Below are 13,686 nucleotides of genomic sequence, written 5' to 3'. Positions count from 1 at the left end.
AGATAAAATTATACTTGTTTTTACAATTCTAAATGTGAGAAAACAATGAAGTAATATCTACATGTTTTCTATAGTAAGGCAGAATTTTCTTTCATGTGTGAATAGACATGTTTTAAATATGCCTCAGCTAAAGAGAAAAAACAAAAACCTATATGCCACAGTTGAGAATATTTTCTCTATTGTTTGCTTAATGAAAATTCAAAATTTAAATTTCCCTAAAGTTTTCTCTAGTTTTTATTATTTCTTATGATTGTTTTAGACTTAATTGCTCTTGTTTCATTAGAAAAAGGCAGAAGCTTATATTATTGATTTTAGACCTCCTTTCTAATGTGTCTTTAATACTATAAATTTTCTTCTAAGCACTGCTTTTACTATGTGTCATAAATCTTGAAGCTAGTGCTATAACAGCTATGCTCTAGGACTAAAGGAAAATCTGAAATACACCTGGCTTAACACATTAAAAAACTAAGCCTTGAAGAAGAAAGTAATGCACCAGTAACTTCACTCCCACAAATGCAAAATACAAAGTTCAATATTTTGGGGGGAAATAAAATAGTCCAGAGTCTCTACAACATATTCTTCCCGATGCCTATCATATAATAAAAAATTCACAAGACATGGGAAAGAGCTAGACAATGTGACCCATAATCAAGAACTAAAAAAAAAAAAAAAGACACATAGATAATTAGACTCACTCAGAATTAGGAATAAGGACTTAAAAATAAGTAATTTAAATATGAAAATATTACAGAAAAATAAATCACTAAGATGGGAATTCCAAGACTCAAAAAAGAAACTAAAAGAAAATTCTAGAATTAAAAAAACTAGAATACATAAAATAAATAATTCAGTGAATAGACTTTTTAAAATACATTGGACACAGAAGAAGAAAGGATCAGTGAACTTCAAGACAGGTTAAAATGAATCCAAACTAAAGAACAGATAAATAATTCTTTAAAGTATCTGAGACTTTAGGACAATATTAAATATTTTTTTAAGTGTTGGAATGATAGGAGAAAAAGAAAGGAGTAGAATAAATATCTAGGTAGGATAATATCTAATTTTTTTCTAAAACTGAATGACATAAAACCACAGATTCAAGAAGTTCAACAAACCCCAAGCAGAATAAATATAAAGACTACAACACCTAAGTAGACCATAATGGAACTACTAGCTACAAAAAAAAAAAACAGGAAGAAATCTTAAAAAGAGGCAGGGAGAAAATATATCACATTACATTCAGAGATCCAAAAATAAGAATAGCATATGGTTTTCTAATAGAATCGGTAATTAGGCCTGTGAGGTGGTGCATACCTGTAATCCCAGCAGCTCAGCAGGCTGAAGCAGGAAGATTGTGAGTTCAAAGCCAGCCTTAGCTGCTTAGTGAGGCCCTAAGCAACTTAGTGAGACCTTGTCTCAAAAAATAAATAGGACTAGAGATGTGGCTCAGTGGTTAAGTGCCCCTGAGTTCAATCCCCAGTAACATCAACAACAACAAAAAATTAACATCTTTATAATGTTAAATGAGAAAATCAATAGTCACCAATTACAGTGTGAAATCAAAACAAAAAGATAACTCACTGTACTCAAATATTTGGAAATTAAACAACACTCATCTAAATAACACTAGAAAAGGAAAATATAGCAATAAAAATGTTTAAACATTTTGAAAAGAATACTAGTAAGAATATATCATTTTGTGGAATACAGCTAAGGTAGAAATTAAGGGAAACTGGTCATTTTTTTAATATTTTTTTTTAGTTTTCGGTGGACACAACATCTTTATTTTATTTTTTTATGTGGTGCTGAGGATCGAACCCAGGGCCCCCGCGCATGCCAGCGAGCGCGTTACCTCTTGAGCCACATCCCCAGCCCGAAACTGGTCATTTTAAACAGGTGATTAGAACTTTTTAATGTTGTAAGTCAACATTATAAACACTCCAAGAAGTTAGGAAAAAAGAAGAAAAAAATTAAATTCAGGAAAGTAAAAGATAAAGGCAGAGAAATGAAATAAAGACATAATTTTCATCATTTTGGGCTTTTTATTTACTTTAAGCATTCAATAAAATGTAATACCTATTCAGGATAAAAACTCTAAGAAAACTGGAAATAAAATGAGGCTCTCTTAACTGACATAAAAGATAACTGCAAAACCCTACAGCTAACACCATACTTAATGGTGAAAAGTTTCTAAAGTTAAAAACAAAGAAATATTGTCCATTCTTTCCATTTCTATTCATCAGACCTTTTGTTCTGAATGTCCTGGATATCTAAAAAGAAAACAATGATGACTGGTACAAAGTTTGGAAAAGTAGCAGCACAAATGACCTCATTGTCTATATAAAATATCCAACAACCCACAAGATCTAATCACTGAATTTAAAAAAAATGATGGGATAAAAGATTAATATATAAAAATAATTGGATTTATTTAGGCTAGCAATAAACAATTGAAAATTAATTTTTGAATAATCCACTTACAATAGTATAAAAGAAATCAAACGAGGCAGAGCCCGCCTGCCTGCACTGCATCACCATTGCCTGGAGTTCTGGAGGAAGAGCTTGCCTGTCTGCACTGCACCTGAGGCCCAGAGTTCTAGGACAGAGCCACCCCATGCCCATGCTGAGAGCCACCCCAAGCTGGGGCTCCTTATTCACCAAAGCATGACTCCACAGCCCAACATCAGGAAACAAACAGACTTGAGGTTGCCACTGCCACAAAAGTGGGATATTGCCGCTTCTATCAAGAGACAACAATAAGGACAGGCTGCACCAGAGGTTTCTCTACTAGGGGTGCTAACAGTTATCCTGTTACTGAGGTAACAAGTAGTCTTGCATAGGATTGCCTATCTCTTGTTTCTCCTACTAACAACCAACTTCCTATTATTATCCTCTCACTAGTCATATAATCTAATACCTCCATATTCTCACAGCCTACCTCATAAACATCTCAGCCAACCTCCCAGTCCCCTCATCCACCGTAAGAAATTGTAAACCATTATGCAAACCAATTGATTATATGGTTGAAGATAATTGAACTCATCATTTCTGTTTATAGTAACAAAACTGTAAATGTAAAAATGGAAGCTAACTGATATATGGCTACATGTTGGGTACATTGAGTGCTATAATATTGATCTCTCCCTTAAAAGTGAGGTATTGGTAACTATAGGCACACTAATATGACAGAAATCGTAATACCTCAGATCTACACTGCAAGAGAGGAAGGCACATAGACATCATGAAAAAACAAGGGATAAAAGTGCTCCAAACAAACCAAGACACCACAACAATAGAATCCATAGGTAGTGAGGTAGGTGAAATGTCAGAGAAGCAGTTCAGAATATACTAACTAAAATGATTTGGGAATTAAAGAACAACCTAAGTGAGCAGATATAGGCAAAAATAGATCACACCAACAAAGAGATAAAACAGGATGCAAGAGATTACTTCAAGAAAGACACAGAGATACTGAAAAAAAAAAAAAAGAAACAGAAATCCTAGAAATGAAAGAAACAATAAGCCAATTTAAAAAAACTCAATAGATAACATCACCAACAGACTAGACCATTTGGAAGAAAGAATCTCAGACAATGAAGACAAAATATACAATCTTGAAAATGAAGTTGACCTCACAGTGAAGATGGTAAGAAATCATGAACACAACTTCCAAGAATTATGGGATACCATCAAAAGACCAAATTTAAGATTTATTGGGATAGAAGAGGGTTCAGAGATTCAAACCAAAGTAATGCACAATCTCTTCAATAAAATAATATCAGAAAATTTCCCAAGTATGAAGAATGAATTGGAAATTCAAATAAAAGAGGCCTAAATGACACCAAATATACAAAATTACGACATATCTACATCAAGACACATTATAGTGAAAATGCGTAGCATACAGAATAAGGATAGTATTTTAAAGGCCGAAAGAGAGAAAAATCAGATCACCTATAAGGGAAGACCAATTCTGATCTCAGCAGATTTTTCAACCCAGACTCTCAAAGCCTGACCATCCTGGAACAACATATACCAAGCTCTAAAAGATAATGGATGACAACCAAGAATCTTATATCCAGCAAAATTAAGCTTAAGATTTGATGACAAAATAAAAATCTTCCATGATAAACAAAAGCTAAAAGAATTTACAGCAAGAAAGTCTGCACTACAGAACATTCTTAGCAAAATATTCGAGGAGAAAATGGAAAACAACAATGAAACAGCAATGAAAATCTGCAAAGGGAAGAAATATAGTAAAAGAAAAGCCAACCAAAGGAGAAACGAAGTCAAGCTAAATAACAAAAATAAACAAAAATGACCAGTAATACAAATTATATCTCAATAATAACCCTAAATATTAATAGCTTAAACTTATCAATCAAAAGACATAGGCTGGTAGATTGGATTTTTAAAAAAGACTCAACAATATGCTACCTTCAAGAGACTTATAGGAAAAACAGACTGAAGGTGAAAGGCCATTCACATGGCCTACGTAAGCAAGCAGGAGTTTCCATCCTCATATCAAATAAAGTAGACTTCAAGCCAAAGTTAATCAAAAGGGATAAAGATGGACATTTCATACAGTTATAAATGTATATGCCCCAAACAATGGAGCATCTACATTCATCAATCAAACTCTTCTCAAGTTCAACAGTCAAATAGATCACAACACAATAATTCTGGGTGACTTTAACACACCTCTTTCACCAATAGATAGAACCACCAAACAAAAGCTAAACAAAGAAACTATAGAACTCAATACTACAATCAATAACTTAGACTTAACTGACATATATAGAATATATTATCCATCAATGAGCGAATGCACTTTCTTCTCAGCAGAACATGGATCCTTCTCTAAAATAGACCATATGTTATGCCATAAAGCAAATCTTAGAAAATACAGAAAAGTAGAGATACTACCCTGCATTCTATCAGACCACAATGGAATGAAATTAGAAATCAATGATAAAATAAAAAAATAAAAGCTATTCCAATACCTGGATATTAAATAATATGCTATTAAATTGAACAATGGGTTGCAAAAGATATCAAGGAGGAGATTAAAAACTTCTTAGAAGTAAGTGAGAACACCAATACAACATGTCAAAATCAATGGGACACTATGAAGGCAGTGCTAAGAGGAAAGTTCATTGCATGGAGTTCATTCCTTCAAAGAAGAAAGACTCAACAAATAAATGACCTAATATTACATCTCAAAGCTCTAGAAAGAGAAGAACAAATCAACCCCAAAAGCAGTAGGAGACAGGAAATAATTAAAATTAGAGCTGAAATCAATAAAATTAAAACAAAAGAAATAACTGAAAAAACTGACAAAACAAAATTTGTTTCTTTAAAAAAAAAAATAAGATTGATAAACCATTAACTATGCTAATGAAGAGAAGGAGAGAGAAAACTCAAATTACTAACATCCATGATGAAAAAGGAAATATTATAACAGACATTACAGAAATGCAGAAGATAATTAGAAATAATTTTGAAAATTTGTACTCCAATAAAATAGAAAATATTAAAGACATCAACAAATTTCTAAAGGTATATGATATACCTAAACTAAATCAGCATGATACACACAATTTAAGACAAGGAAATAGAGGACACCATCAAAAGTCTACTAACCAAGAAAAGCCCAGGACCAATGGATACACAACTGACTTTTACAAGACCTTTAAAGAAGAATTAACACAAATATTTCTCAAACTATTTCATGAAATAGAAAAAGAAGGAACACTTCCAAACACATACTATGAGGCCAATATCACCCTGATTGCAAAACCAGACAAAGACACATCAAAGAAAGAAAACTTCAGACAAATATCTCTAATGCATATAAATGCAAAAATTCCCAATAAAATTCTGGCAAATCGAATACAAAAACATATCAAAAAGATAGTGCATCACAATCAAGTAGGATTCATCTCAGGAATGCAAGGTTGGTTCAACATATGGAAATCAATAAATGTAATTCATCACATCAATAGACTCAAAGATAAAAATCACATGAACATCTCAATAGATGCTGAGAAAGCATTTGATAATTTACAGCATCCCTTTATGTTCAAAACATAATATACATGATATACACAATTTAAACAGATCAATTTAAAACAAGGAAATAGAGGACACCATCAAAAGTGTCCTCTAAAAACTAGGGATAACAGAAACATACTTCAACATTGTAAAAGCTATCTATGCTAAGCCCCAGGCCAACATTATTCTAAGTGGAGAAAAATTGAAAGCAATCCCTCTAAACTATGGCATATTCATGCAATGAAATACTTACTTAGCAATAAAAAGAATTAATATCCACAAGGAGATGGATTAACCTAAATAAAATTATAATGATTAAAGTCAGATTTGACAAAATACATACTGTTTGATCTCCATTTATATGCATACCTGAATTAAATGAATACATGTATGACACAGAAACCAGATTAGTGTTAATCTAAGTGTAGAAAAGGAGCTGATGATTGGAAGAGGCATATCATTATTTTCTGGGGTGATGGCAACATTATATTATCTTTATCTGGATGATAATTACATGAGAATTATAGATTTTTCATAAATTATAAGCTGTACACTTAATATTTGTATATCTTACTATGTACAAAATATGCCTTAATTAAATACTGTTATCTCTAACGAAAGAGAGGTATAATGCCTGACAGTTTTCTAAAACTGACAAAAGGTCAAGTTCCACATAGGAAAGTAATACGAACTCCACAAAAAGACAAGAACAAATTATCAAAACCAGATGAGCCAAAAATCATAAATAAAGAAAAAAATTAAAAAATGAAGAAAGGCAATTTATCTTCAAAGGAGTGATAAATGACAACTGACTTCACAGTAGAAACAAGAAGCGAGAAAAATTATGAAATTCCTTCCAAGAATGCAAATAAAAGAACTGCCAATCTAAAATTGTACACATACAGAAAATCCTTAAGAAATAACAGCAAAACACTCATTTTCAGACTAGCACTAACTCAGAAAATTTGTCCCTAGTAGAATGGCACTAAAGGAAATATAAAAGGAAAACAAAAGTGAAATCCCAGATAGGAGCAAAGAGATGCCAAAAATGGGGGAGAGGAAGTATAGAGCAAGAGAAAAGAAAACATAATGAATAGCAACTAAATAGAACAATAATTATAGTCTGTAGGGGAAAAGTTATAGATATAACAATTATTTTTATATATAACAAAATTATAATAATTATATCATAGCATACATATCAGGAGGGAATAAAAGAAGTTAAAACCTATTGCCATTTTACAGAAAAAGGTAAAAGTACTATTTTATAAGCCACGAATGTATGGTACAATCTCTAGGGTAGTGATTAAAAGAATAGAAAAAGATTGAATAATGCACTAAGACAAAGACAAGGTGGTAAGATATTTAAATATACTTAATATACTCAAAAAGAGGCAAAAAGGAGAGGAAAAATGTGGATTTAAGAGCAAAGAGCCGGGTGCAATGGCCCATGCTTGTAATCCCAGAGGCTGAGGCAGGAGGATGGTGAGTTCAAAGTCAGCCTCAGCTAAAGTGAGGCACTAAGCAATTCAATGACACTCTGTCTCTAAATAAAATAGAAAATAGGGCTGGGGATGTGGCTCAGTGGTCAAGTAGCCCTGAGTTCAATCTCTGGTACCTGCCGCCCCTCCCCCCAAAAGAGCAAAGAAACCATTATTATATATGGGCTAATCTTATTTGACCTAAATGCTCCAATTAAAACACAAAGTTCATAAAAATTGAGTTTAAAAAAGAATTGCATGCTACTTACAAGACACACATGAAATACAGACTATAAAATCTTAAAAGAATGGAAAAAGTTATAACAGACACTTGTAAAAGCTGGTGTTGCTGCATTAGTTTTATACAAAGCCTCGTGAGATATTAAAAACATGAATTTCAAAATGATACAAGTTTCAGTTCATGAGAAAAGTATTGCACTCTAAATTTGCACCTAATAATGAACGTAGTCTCAAAATACAAACATCAGATATTAACAGAATTACAAGGAGGAATAGACAAATTCACAATCAGAGTAAGATATTTTAACACTCTACTCTTGGTAACTGATAGAAAAAAAAATAAACACAAATGCAATAACAATAAGAAGATCTGAACTACACAATTTAAAATTGACTTAATTGACATATATAAAACACTATAAAAACAACTGCCAAATACAAATTTTCAAGTACATAGAAATGTTTACAAAAATAACTATATGCTTATCCCTAAAGAAAGTGTTAAAAATGTCAGTTATGTAAAATAAAGCAAAGTATGTTACCTGACCAAGAAGAACCAAACTTTAAATTACCCTTGTAAATTATCGATGGGACAAAGAAGAAATCATGAAGGAACTTGGACATGAGCGCAGAACATAGGTTTTAGCAATAAGGCAAAAAGACATAAAAGATTTACAAATTGAAAAAGAAACATTATACTTTTATTGTCAATAACAATATAGTTGCATACATTAAAAGTTTTTTAAACAAAGCTATCACAATAAAATTTTAGAATTAAAAATGATTTAGCAATATTGCTGGATACAAAATCAATACACTAAAATTAATTACATGTCCACATATTAGAACAAAGGGTTAGAAAATGTAATTTTTAAAAGGTATATCGTTGACAATAACATCAAAAATATACACAGAACACTAAAACAGCAATGGGGAAAAGTAAAGAAAGGAAAAACAATAGAGATATACCATGTTATGGATTGGGAGACTCAATATTATAAAGATATCAATTCCCCAAATTGATCAAAATTATCCCAACATAATCTGAAGATAATCAAAATCCTAGCAGTTGGTTGTTGTACTTACATTTAACTTAACAAAATCTTCAACTTAACAAAGCTGGATACAGTCAAGTTATTCTCAAAAGAGGAAATAGAAAAGGATAAAGAACAGGAAGAGGTGAGAATGAAGAAGAGGAAAAGAACAACAATAAGATGGCAGGGTTCACACTCCTGGATATGATATTTTATTTTAAGCTATAGTAATTAAGACATTGTGGTATCGGCAAAGGGAAAAATATGCCAATTGAACTAAATAAAAAATCCAGAGACATCCTTAAATAGAACTAAATAAAGAATCCAGAGACAGATCATCCTTAAATAGAAAACTGATTTATGACAAAAATGATACTACAGAGCAAGTAAAGAAAGAACAATATTTTCAATAAATGATGTTGAGTCAATTGACTATCCATAAAAGAAAAAAAGAACATTACCTCAACACCATACAGAAAAATTAATTCCAGATACATCTAAAAGGTTAAAAGCAAAGATTATAGAAGACAACAAAAACATTGTGTTAGTTTTAGGGTATGGAAAATTTTTCTTAGATAAGATATAAAAAAGACTAAACATAAAGATTGCTAATCTTATAAAATTAAAAATAAGAACTATATTTAGAGAGTAAAAAATAAGAAAAGATATTTATAATTGACATATATCACTGACAAAGATTATATACACAGGATATCCAAGTGGCCAATAACATGAAAAAGTGTTCAACTTCATTAGTAATACGGCAAGGGCAAATTATAACCACAATAAGATATTTCAACACATCCTTGATAATGACTAAAATTTTTTAAGTTAACAAAACAAAGTATTCCCAAAATGTGGAATTATAAGATAAAAATAATACTCGTATGCTGATAATTGGAATAAAAATTAGTATAACTACTTTAGGAAGTTGTTTGATATTTTCCATTAAAGTTAGACATGTGAGCACCCTCTGATCATGTGTAATTCCATTGTAGGCATACACCCAACAGAACTGCATGCGATTTTATACCAAAAACCATACAGAAGGATTTCATAGCAGTATTATTTGTAATGGGCGCAAATATCCATGAATAGAGGAAGAGATAGGTAAACATGGCAAATTCTATTGATAGACTATCTATAGCAATAAAAATTAATAAAGTACAATTATCCTCAGCACCAAGGGCCATATACACACATGCACACATACACACACACACAAATTAAATAAATAATGGATACTTCCATTTCTATAAAACTCAAAAACAGACAAATCTAATCTCTGGTGTTGGAAGAAGAAAGAGATAATCATTGAGAGGGGGCACACTGTGAGAGATATTCCACATACAAATAATTTCTGAGGGTTTTCTGCATGAGTCTAATGCACCAATAAAAAAGTTTAAAACATTTTAATTATATGGGGATAAAATCAAGATAATAAAAAGATAACTGTGTTGGGCTCAGTGGTACAGTAAGTTCAATCCTCAGCTCAGAAAAGATAACTCAGAACTCAATAATGAGGAGTAAAGGACTGATGGACCTTCTTCTGCTTATACTCAGAATCCAACAGTACCAATGTGGAGTTAGATATGTGGTAGACAGGCCTAAGTTTAACCTTCTAGTTATTCCCTATTTTTAGCAAAAGTCTCTGTCTTAGAAATGTAACTCTGATGCCACATCTTTTGTCTCATAGTGCAAATCTAAACTAAACAACAACTGGTGGTATTCTTTGCTACAAAGGCTAAATTATTTATTAGTTGGGACACTATAACAAGAAAATTGCTAAGTAATTACTTTCTCCCTTACAGAGGCAGAGCTGCTTAGAACAATATAATGGCTATTTTCATTATCAAGAAACTTGTTATAATCTTTTGTATGTTTTTTAAACAGGAGAAAAATATTTTAATTATACATATATGCTTAGGAGTCCCATAAAATATATGAGACTCCAATTTTTTTTTATCTTTAACACTCATACTTAATCAAAATTGGTGTATATTGTTGATATATATCAATAAAACAAAAATAAGTAAACATTTTGGATCTCCAAATCCTCATTATTTTATCTTCTTCATATAAGTTGTAAATATTTTTGCTAACTATGTTTAAAAAAGCAATTCAGTTTAGCTGAGTGCGGTAGCACACTCCTGTAATCCCAGAAACTCAGGAGGCTGAGGCAGGAGGATGGAGAATTCAAAGACAGCCTCAGCAAGAACGAGGTGCTAAACAACTCAATGAGGACCCGGTCTCTGAATAAAATACAAAATAAGCCTGGGGATGTGGCTCAGAAGTTGAGTGCCTCTGAATTCAATCTCCAATACCCCCCCAAAAAGCAATACAGTTTATATACATTACAGCAAATTAATAACAATTATTAAAGCTATATGTGTTCACAGTATTATTCCTTAAATGTCTCTGTATTTGAAATATACAATAAAAGTTGAGGGGAAACTTGTATCATTTTATACAATATAATCTTTAAAACATGTGTCAAAAAATTTGAGAGAAATATACCAAAATGTTAACAGTGGTCATTTCTAAGTGGCAATATATTTTTTTCCTTCTTACGTGTTGGTTTAATTTTTCTATAAGCAATTATTTCCTTTCATAAAAATTAAATTTACTTTTCATAAAAGAAATAAATCACTGGGAAAACATACAAAAATTGCTGGCCCCTAAGAAAGATTTCATCTTTGAGGTTTGAAGCCCATAAAATCCTATCTCTATATAAATTTTATTATTGAGAATATTTGGGATTGCAGTGCCATCTAACTATACATCCTTTGGTATGCTTTTCATTTCAGCAAGTATTGAAGAAAGATTCTAATGCTTTAGCTAAAATTTAATTAAGAACTGAATTCATAAAAGTGACATCACACTGTTAGAAGAGAAAATGTGAAGTTCAAATTCATGCTGTCCCTTCATTATCTGTGTGAAAGAAGGCATGTGACTTAAATTCTGTTTCCCATTCATCATCTGCAGAATTGAAATAAGAAAACCTACTGCTGAAAATTTTTGTGAAGATGAATTGAGAAAGTGTAAAAGATCTACTGTGGAGCTTAGTCCATAAATTGTGTTCAATTAGAAGGCTGAAAAATTAGATAGCAAGCAGCTAGAACAATGTCTGAAAACAGCTTATGCTGGATACATAGTAATATAAAGACCAGAATGATTAATTTTCCGTGATCTTTTGTTCCCTGCATGGAATGCCATGGTCTACCAGAGTGGGAATTGTAAGAGAGCTACCTCCCAGGGGCCTGAGATAAGGCCTGGCACATGGAAGGTGCCCCATAACACACTGCTGAATGAACAGAAAGAAGCATGGATGTACAATTTCAAGAAGGACCAGAGACAACCATGTCTTAGTCAGACAACTCAAGAGAGGATGAAAGAAATGCTCTGATCCTAGTAGGCATGACCTAAGCTATTTTGGGAAGACAGGTTTGTCTGACCTTTATAGAAAGTATGGCCACACGAGTAAGTGGGGGGGACTGTCAGTGCGCTGGAATTATGGGATACTCTGGGTAGGCAAATGTCTTCAAGTGGCTTCTCCATTTAAACCTGCACCTTGTTTCCCTTTGCTCATAGTGTAAAATCCAAACCCCATTCACAGGCTCTGTCAACCCTTCTGCCTACCTCTCAGTGCTCTCTTCTAGCTCTACTGTCTTGAGCTACAGTTCTACTGTCTTGAACTCCAGTTCCTGAGTACTACCCTGCTATTCTTGACCTCCACCTCTGAACCATGGATTTCCTTTTGCCTCACACTTAACATTTAACCCACTCACACTTATTCCCTTCTGACATCTAGTGTGTACACACTGATACTTCAGGTTTTAGTTCAAATGTCCTTTACTTAGAACCTTCCTTAACAAATGCACCTCCCCAAACTAGCCCACCATCAGGGTAGGTTTAGAGACCCTTCTATGTGTTCCCACAGCTCTCTGTATTTGCTCCACCTTAGCACTTACAGTGTCCAGGTCCTTCCCCCACAACCTGATGTAAGCTCCAAGATATTAATGACTTTAGTCTGTTAAATTCACTGCTTTGCCATCAGTACCCAGAATGGGTAATAATAATGGGCACCCCAAAAACATGTGTTGGATAAAATGAATGATTCATATCCAGATTGTATTAAGCTCCATGAGGTCTGGTTTTGAGTGGGTTCCTATATCATCAACAAAAGGATAGTGTCTGGAACATAGTAGCTACTCATCAAATAAATAAACTTCATTTGATGTTGATTATCCATTCAAACATCACACATGTGCTTATTTCAGGGACCTAATAAGAAAGGGTTGGTGTATAATACTTCAATAGTTTACATTTTATTCTATTAATGTGTTCAACATTTTTGCTAATTTTTACATTTATATTATCTAGTTAGCAACACTGAAACATTCTCTGTTGATGATATAAAATACCAATGATGCCAATTTCCAACTTCAAAAAATTTACTTATTATTTATCTTAATTGTTTTGTTATTCTTGTACCCACCTATTAGTCTGGGTAAAATAAGCCCAAATAACAGGTGTTAGTAACACTTGGCTTTAAATCTTTCATCAAGAATATAAATCAGACACCTAAAATAAGTTAAATCCTCTTAGAACCAACTCAAATCACCTTTGTAAAGATGCAATGCCAACAAATTAGTAAAGTCTCAGAACATTAGTACACACTCACAATGATCTGAACAAAGGCTGCCCTTGCAAAAACACCCACCCCTCCCATTCTCAGAAAAATATGTGTTCAATTAAGCTGGGTAGGGGAGTTGGGGGGGTAGGATTGTGCTTTGAAACTCCATTTGCATAAGGAATTTTCGCCCTTTCGTTTTTATAACACATAAACATAAATAACAATGTAGGACCTCGAATTT

The 13,686-nt window shown here is 32.5% G+C and overlaps 1 protein-coding gene across 16 annotated transcripts in view; it reads right to left on the bottom strand.

Annotated features, from left to right (window-relative positions):
- Unc79 (unc-79 homolog, NALCN channel complex subunit) overlaps window positions 1-13,686 on the bottom strand; it is a 258,968-nt gene that overhangs the window by 177,209 nt on the left and 68,073 nt on the right. The window lies entirely within an intron of this gene.

The sequence above is a fragment of the Marmota marmota genome, unplaced genomic scaffold (genome assembly GCF_001458135.2).
Source record: "Marmota marmota marmota unplaced genomic scaffold, marMar, whole genome shotgun sequence".
Classification (NCBI taxonomy): Eukaryota; Metazoa; Chordata; class Mammalia; order Rodentia; family Sciuridae; genus Marmota; species Marmota marmota.
The sequence above is the reverse complement of the archived record's forward strand: the minus strand, read 5'-3'. Positions and strand labels throughout refer to the sequence as shown.